At 40.7% G+C, this 8,140-nt stretch overlaps 1 pseudogene; it reads right to left on the reverse strand.

The window, feature by feature from the left end:
* Window positions 1-1,274: 1,274 nt before the first annotated feature.
* Window positions 1,275-6,842, reverse strand: LOC143617473 (uncharacterized; annotated as a pseudogene).
* Window positions 6,843-8,140: the final 1,298 nt, after the last annotated feature.

Genomic DNA, 8,140 nt, shown 5'->3' on the forward strand with positions numbered 1-8,140 from the left:
GTCAGAAATACAAGGACGAATATCTTAGGCTTTGGTACATGACCAATTCCATAGACCATTTCATTTTCTGGAGGGGTGTTGAACTAAAGTGGGATAGGGATGTATCATTGAATGGTGGTGGAACTGCAGTAATATCATATCCAATACCCGTCTTTTGTTTCATCCCCATTTGCGATCCAATAATACCATTAAGATTATCAGACGCCATCTCAAACTTTTCTACAGCTATTTTTCTTTGAGCAAGATCTAATTCTAGTACCTCAATTTTAGCATTTAAATCAGTTATTCGTTTTTGATGAGACTCAACTAGCAAATTAGATTTAAACAAATTTAGATTAAGCTTGCCATGTCATCATGATGAGTTTTAATTATAGTAGAGTATATCTTTTCAGCCTTTTTGTACTTATCATTCAGATACAATGTTTTCTCTAATTAAGGCAGCATTATAAGTTCTATAGCTCTCTATTTTATTAATGCATGATTATGAGCATAAGTGTGTATCTCTCAGAAGGGACCTTGATTTTCTTACTTTTATTTCCTTGCCATTTGAGCTCACATCTTGAACAAACAACATTTTAATAATTATATATATATATATACACACACACACATATGTGAGAACTTTTTAGGAATTGAGAACTATGAGAATCATTTTGGATCACAAAAAAGCCAAAAAATAAAAAAAATCATAAAACAAAAAAAAACACAAAAATAAAAAAAGTAAAAAAAACCAAAGTTCTTATTTATCATCCCGGTTTCTAAAAAAAACGTAAAAAAAATCTCGGCTTAGCTAAATTATACATATATGTATAATATGTATATATATATATATGTATATACATGTTTTTTTCCTATACACATATGTATAATTTAAGGTAAATAATAATGTACATATGTGTACATTACGTAACTAGAGATTAAATGAAAGCATACATATGTGTATAGGTATTATACGAATTAAAAAGAAAAAAAATTCGTATTTCTAATGAAACCGGAATGAAATATAAAAATTTTGGTATTTTTACTTTTTTAAAATTTTTGTTTTTTTGTTTTATAATTTTTTAAATATTATTTTAGAGGTTTTTAGTCGTCCAAAATGTTCTCAAAGTTCTCAATTTGCCAATGCTTCTCTTAGGATCCTAACCCTATATATATATATATATATATATATATATATATATATATATAGTCAAGCGTCAGGTGGTTGTAAAACATTTTATCCATAGTAAATAGTGGAATATTTTTTGTAGCTAAAAATGTTGTCAGATCAATATCTATCGGCTAAGTAGATTGTAGGATGGTAACTCTTCAAGTCGTGTTATGTCTTCTTGCAAAAGCTCTCTTTCGAGCTAGCGATGTGTCAACTTCATCACAGCATTAAAATCTATGTAAGAAGCATGCATGGTGATCCACTGGTGATCCATTTGCTTGAATGTTATGCAATAAAGAAGGTCAAATGCTGATTCATTTTTTGAAAGCAACTTCCAAAAAGGCTGCTCTCACAAAACTTTATGGTTTTACTGCTTCAACATCCAACATCTAAATAAGGATGAATGTAATGTTCACTCCAGCTACAATAAAAGGATATTCCAACATGGCCCGTACACCTTACTGTTTTCTAAGAAGAACTTGGAATGATTTTGGGAAATTCCAAGAAAAATACAATAAGTTCTCAATGATACAAACCCTCCTCCCCGAAAATTGGTTGAAGGATCTTTCCCTTACCAACCCATTTCCTTCCTGTAAGTCTCCCCGGGGCCGTCGCTGATCGATACGAGATCCGCACGAGGTCTAGGAGTGCGGAATCATCCTAGACTCGTTTATGGTGTAGTAGACGAAGAACACGATTACACACATACAAACACACGAACAAACACACGAACGAGATAAACACATCTGCAGATCTTTTATATAATAACCGAAACACCTTACATACCAAACATGAAAACAAACGACGGCCGACCCGAGGTGAGCTCTACCTCGAGTCGTCCCACACGACTCTCCCTCTCGGTTTCTCTCTAGACAAATAAACTGAACACAAAAACACTCTTTTTTTTTTAATAACTTCGCCTAAAGTCAACTTCGCCTAAAAGTCAACTTCGCCCCTCCTTAACTTCGCCTGTCCATAACATCGCCTGACAGATAACTTCGCCTGAGATAAGCGAACTTGTGAGGTAGGCGAAGTTGTGAATAACTTCGCCTAACCTTATATCTTCGCCTGCAATAGGCGAAGTTATCCATAACTTCGCCTGAATAAATCTGACCCTATATAAAGAAGAGTAAAGGTCAAACTGTTCATTAATTTCAAAAACCCAGCGAACTTATCCTACGTAACCCTAAGCGAACTTAACCATCGATCATTCGTGTGTTTGTTCGTGTATGTGTTTGTGTGTAATCGTGTTCTTCGTCTTCTACACCAATAAACGAGTCTAGAAGGATTCCGCACTCCTAGACCTCGTGCGGATCTCGTATCGATCGGCGACGCCCCGCGGGGACTTACAAGTGGTATCGATCTGTTGGTGCATTTTGTGACCGTCGCTATGCAATTCTGATCAGCGGAAACGAAGTACGAAGTTGTAACAACTTCTGCCGTAGGCGAAGTTGTAACAACTTCTGCCATAGGCGAAGTTAGAACAACTTCGCCTACTGGCCCAAGCCCAAGCCCGCGAAGTTGTTTCGATATATATATACGTGTCTTGTTTAGGTTTGAGAATCCCGAAATTAAGAGTGTTTTTGTGTTCAGTTTATTTGTCTAGAGAGAAACAGAGAGGGAGAGTCGTGTGGGACGACCCGAGGTTGAGCTCACCTCGGGTCGGCCGTGTTTCTGTTTCGTGTTTGGTATGTAAGTGTTTTGATTATTATATGAAAAGATCTGCAGATGTGTTTATCTTATTCTGTGTTCATTCTGTGTTCATTCTTTCTCGTTTTCAACTCCGATTAAAGGTGTGTAGTGTCGTTTCATCGATTATTCGTTGACAATTGATGTTTTTCAGAGGTCGTATCGACCCGATTCACGACCTCGTTTTCCGAACCTTCAATAACCGATTCTCAAACTTACTTTCACGTGATCGTAAACATATTAATCGTCCAGATTGTCTCTAAAACATGTGCTTAACTGACCACAATCTCCAAATTGACCTAATCAATTAGTTTGAATCGTCGAGTCCGTTGCCGTTTCATATTCGGCGAAGTTACAGTTTAGGCGAAGTTATCCGTAACTTCGCCTGAGGTTTAACTTCGCCTTATAATTAATTGTGTAACAGTACTTTAGCGATGTTGTGGTTAGGCGAAGTTATCATTAACTTCGCCTGGCCCTTTTTACTTAACTGTTATCCGGCGAAGTTCAAGTTGAGGCGAAGTTGTTCCCAACTTCGCCCCACCTCTAACTTCGCCTATACAGAATAAATCACAACTTCGCTCATGGTAACAGGCGAACTTGTGATTTGCTTTGACGTTTATCTAACTTAGTCTGTTTGATGCAGATATGGCTGCTGTAGGTGGTGCAGTCGGTGATGACGGTGGTGATAACCAAAGACAGTTCTTCCCGGGTCATAACATGTACATAACATTAGACCCGGAGGCGAGCGGAGTTGATGATTTCCGCGAAATCATCACATTCTTACTACGCTCGCGTATATTCCACGCGATTACGACAACACTGCAAACATTGAGGATTTTTGGCAGACTGTGGAATATGACTGTAGGGTCGAGCCCCCGAACTTCGCCATAGGCGAAGTTGTAACAACTTCTGCCATAGGCGAAGTTAGAACAACTTCGCCTACTGGCCCAAGCCCAAGCCCGCGAAGTTTTTTCGATATATATATACGTGTCTTGTTTAGGTTTGAGAATCCAGAAATTAAGAGTGTTTTTTTGTTCAGTTTATTTGTCTAGAGAGAAACCGAGAGGGAGAGTCGTGTGGGACGACCCGAGGAAGAGCTCACCTCGGGTCGGCCGTGTTTCTGTTTCGTGTTTTGATTATTATATGAAAAGATCTGCAGATGTGTTTATCCCATTCGTGTGTTTGTTCGTGTGTTTGTATGTGTGTAATCGTGTTCTTCGTCTTCTACACCAATAAACGTGTCTAGAAGGATTCAGCACTCCTAGACCTCGTGCGGATCTCGTATCGATCGGCGACGCCCCGCGGGGGACTTACAAGTGGTATCAGAGATATCTCGTTTCGCAGAAGTTGTTACAACTTCGCCTATGGCGAAGTTGTCCTAACTTCGCACTTCGTTTTCGCTGATCAGAATTGCATAGCGACGGTCACAAAATGCACCAACAGACTCCCATTTGACCGTTGCTCTCAATTCTAACAAACACAAAAGATCATCTGTTACAAAACATGCACCAACAGACTCCCTCTTAACTGATGATCTTCTGTTTGCTCTTCAACCAGCCGTGTCTGAAACTGTCTTGTAGCTTCACAAATCTACCAATCACCCAGCGTCTTCCAAATCAGATCTCCCATTCAGTGTAAGCTTCTCCGACTATATAGATTGAGGTCTTTGAAATGCATGCATCCCCGTGCCTAATTGATCATCTCAACCAATCAAGTGAGTCCTTCTGACTTCACCAACACGTGAAGTTGGGCTCCCTCCACAACTTCACCAACACGTCGGCATACGATAAGGTTTAATCTTCAACTACTCAACATCAAGTGATCAATTTCATCACAAAACCACCTTGACAGAATCTAACACACATGACCATTAATTAATCCGAAGCATCTTCAATCACCAGGGATAACGATCAAGAACATAAACACTTTAATTCCCGATTAAATCCAACTTGTTCCAGAATTGTCACTTTAATAAATAAGCATCACGTTTCAGGATCCAATTCTCGAACGCCTTGAAAATAACATAAATAATATGCTCTGACCGCAATCCAGTAATGACGAAACCTTCAGTGCAATTTGACTTTCTTCAGTTGGTCAACCTCGAACAACAACTATTTCATTGCCTACAAACACCCAAATATGTGTCAATATCCAGTTTCAATCAATATCCCATTCACAACCTCAACTCCATATCCAGAGTTGACACGTATTTGTTCACACGTAAGACCAAGAGATAACAAGTTTCACTCGTTGACGGAACAACGTCTTCGGTCTCACAATAATCGTGTACACCTGGCCATACAGACGAAAACTCCAAACACTTTTTTTTTTTTTAATAACTTCGCCTAAAAGTCAACTTCGCCCCTCCTTAACTTCGCCTGTCCATAACATCGCCTGACAGATAACTTCGCCTGAGATAAGCGAACTTGTGAGGTAGGCGAAGTTGTGAATAACTTCGCCTAACCTTATATCTTCGCCTAAACCCTAAAATTTAAGCGACAACTTCGCCTGAACCCCATAACTTAGCCTGCGGCGGCTGTTCGGCCAGAAACGCATCAGAAACGTGCCAGAAACACCAAAACGCAGATCTCGAACCATAGCATAAGAGCCTAAGGCTCTGATACCACTCGTAAGTCCCCCCGGGGCGTCGCTGATCGATACGAGATCCGCACGAGGTCTAGGAGTGCGGAATCCTCCTAGACTCGTTTATGGTGTAGTAGACGAAGAACACGATTACACACATACAAACACACGAACAAACACACGAACGGGATAAACACATCTGCAGATCTTTTATATAATAACCGAAACACCTTACATACCAAACATGAAAACAAACGACGGCCGACCCGAGGTGAGCTCTACCTCGGGTCGTCCCACACGACTCTCCCTCTCGGTTTCTCTCTAGACAAATAAACTGAACACAAAAACACTCTTAATTTCTGCAGATCCTTCTACTTTTATCCGCACAACTCTCTAGAAGATGCCCACATCATCTTCTGAATCAGTGTCAGAAGATGCCACACGACTCTCCCTCTCGGTTTGCCATACGAGATCCGCACGAGGTCTAGGAGTGCGGAATCCTTCTAGACTCGTTTGTTGGTGTAGAAGACGAAGAACACGATTACACACATACAAACACACGAACAAACACACGAATGGGATAAACACATCTGCAGATATTTTCATATAATAATCAAAACACTTACATACCAAACACGAAACAGAAACACGGCCGACCCGAGGTGAGCTCTACCTCGGGTCGTCCCACACGACTCTCCCTCTTGGTTTCTCTCTAGACAAATAAACTGAACACAAAAACACTCTTAATTTCTGGATTCTCAAACCTAAACAAGACACGTATATATATATCGAAACAACTTCGCGGGCTTGGGCTTGGGCCAGTAGGCGAAGTTGTTCTAACTTCGCCTATGGCAGAAGTTGTTACAACTTCGCCTACGGCGAAGTTGTTATAACTTCGCCTATGGCGAAGTTGTTCTGACTTCGTACTTCGTTTCCGCTGATCAGAATTGCATAGCGACGGTCACAAAATGCACCAACAGACTCCCCTTTGACCGTTGCTCTCAATTCTAACAAACACAAAAGATCATCTGTTACAAAACATGCACCAACACTTCCATTGTTAGAACTTATATCACGAAGTTCCTCTTCCGAATAAGCAGCCTTCCATAATGTCCTCAATGCTTCCTGATGTTCTGGAATTGAACCATCATAGGCTAAATTTAAGCGGCTTTGCAGCCTTTGTAGGCAAGGTTCTTGAGTAAGAGTCAAATCAAATGAGGGGCAAGAGTCGCCTTCTCTTCCATGAACACAAACACACGAGAAGCCTCTTCCAAGCCATGCTTTTGAGCCTGCAACCGCCTCAGCTGAAGTAGTATTACAAGTGATATTGTTTCTATCAAGACTATGTGAAATCCTCCCAACAGCAACGAATGATCCACCACCACCGCCTCTATCCTCCATTACCGGTAAACAACAAACACTCAACAATAATTCACTTTAATTTCTACCATTTCTGACTTCAACTTGATGCGAATTAAAATAAAACTGTGTTAATTGTTAGTTGAGGGAGAAATGAAAGCGGGAGTTGGTTAGGTTAGGGTTTAATTCTCAACTGGATGTGAAGAAGTTGTAAGATGAAAATGAAAAGCAGCTTATTGTTTGAAGATTATATATATATATATATATATAGCAAGGTTAGAATAAGAAGTTAGTTTTTCCTAAGAAGTGTAGGAAGGGATCTGGACCGTTGGATTAATTATAACACACAAGGGCACTTTCGTCCATATCTTTTTTATTATTTTTGGAATTAAGTTAGAAATTATTATAAATATCTTCTCTCTTTCTCTTAATTATGTGTTCATCCATTTACCACCATAATCACCGGCTATCACCACCATCATGCCTCAATACTCTTTCTCTTGAACCACCTCCGTAATACCGTTCACACCGCTAGACGTAGGGAGGAGCAAAGGTTGTTTGTGGTAGCATCAGCACCAGCGACGGCGACAAGATCTTGGATATGATGGGTTACGCTAAGGCCATTGCGGCTGTCGTATCGTGTGAGGGGCGAAGGCAGTGGCAATATGGGATTTGTGTTGTAAGGTGTTTTGTGGTGGCAGTGGCCGGCTACTTAACCGGTGGCGGCTTATGGTGGTTGTTCCGAATTTGGAAACGTATAATGTTATGATTAAGGGTTTGTGTAAACGGAAGGAGTTTGTGCGGGCGAAGGAGACGGTGGATTGGATGTTTCGGAAAGGGATGCTACTGATAAGTTTAGTTATGGGACTTTGATTAATGGGTTGGTGAAGAACAGTGAGACAGATCGTGCACGCCAGGTGTTCGATGAAATGTCCGAGAGAGGAGTGACGCCGGATGTGATGTGTTATAATATGTTAATCGATGGGTTTTATGGTGGCTGTTCCGAATTTAGAAACGTATAATGTTATGATTAAGGGTTTGTGTAAAGGAAGGAGTTTGTGCGGGAGAAGGAGACGGTGGATTGGATGTTTCAGAAAGGGATGCTACTGGATGAGTTTAGTTATGGGACTTTGATTAATGGGTTGGTGAAGAACGGTGAGACGGGTTGTGCATGCCAGGTGTTCGATGAAATCTCCGAGAGAGGAGTGACGCGGGACGTGATGTGTTATAATATGTTAATCGATGGGTTTCAGTGTGTTACTTACGTGGTGGCGGTGGTGGTGGTGATAGGCCGTGAGGGGTGGTGATAGGCGGTGAATACCCCGGTGATGATGGTTGTTGTAGGTCGGTGGCGGCTAG

This window comes from Bidens hawaiensis, unplaced genomic scaffold (assembly GCF_021521415.1).
Source record: "Bidens hawaiensis isolate Kalapana, Puna unplaced genomic scaffold, B.hawaiensis_p1.1 tig00055014_1, whole genome shotgun sequence".
NCBI lineage: Eukaryota > Viridiplantae > Streptophyta > Magnoliopsida > Asterales > Asteraceae > Bidens > Bidens hawaiensis.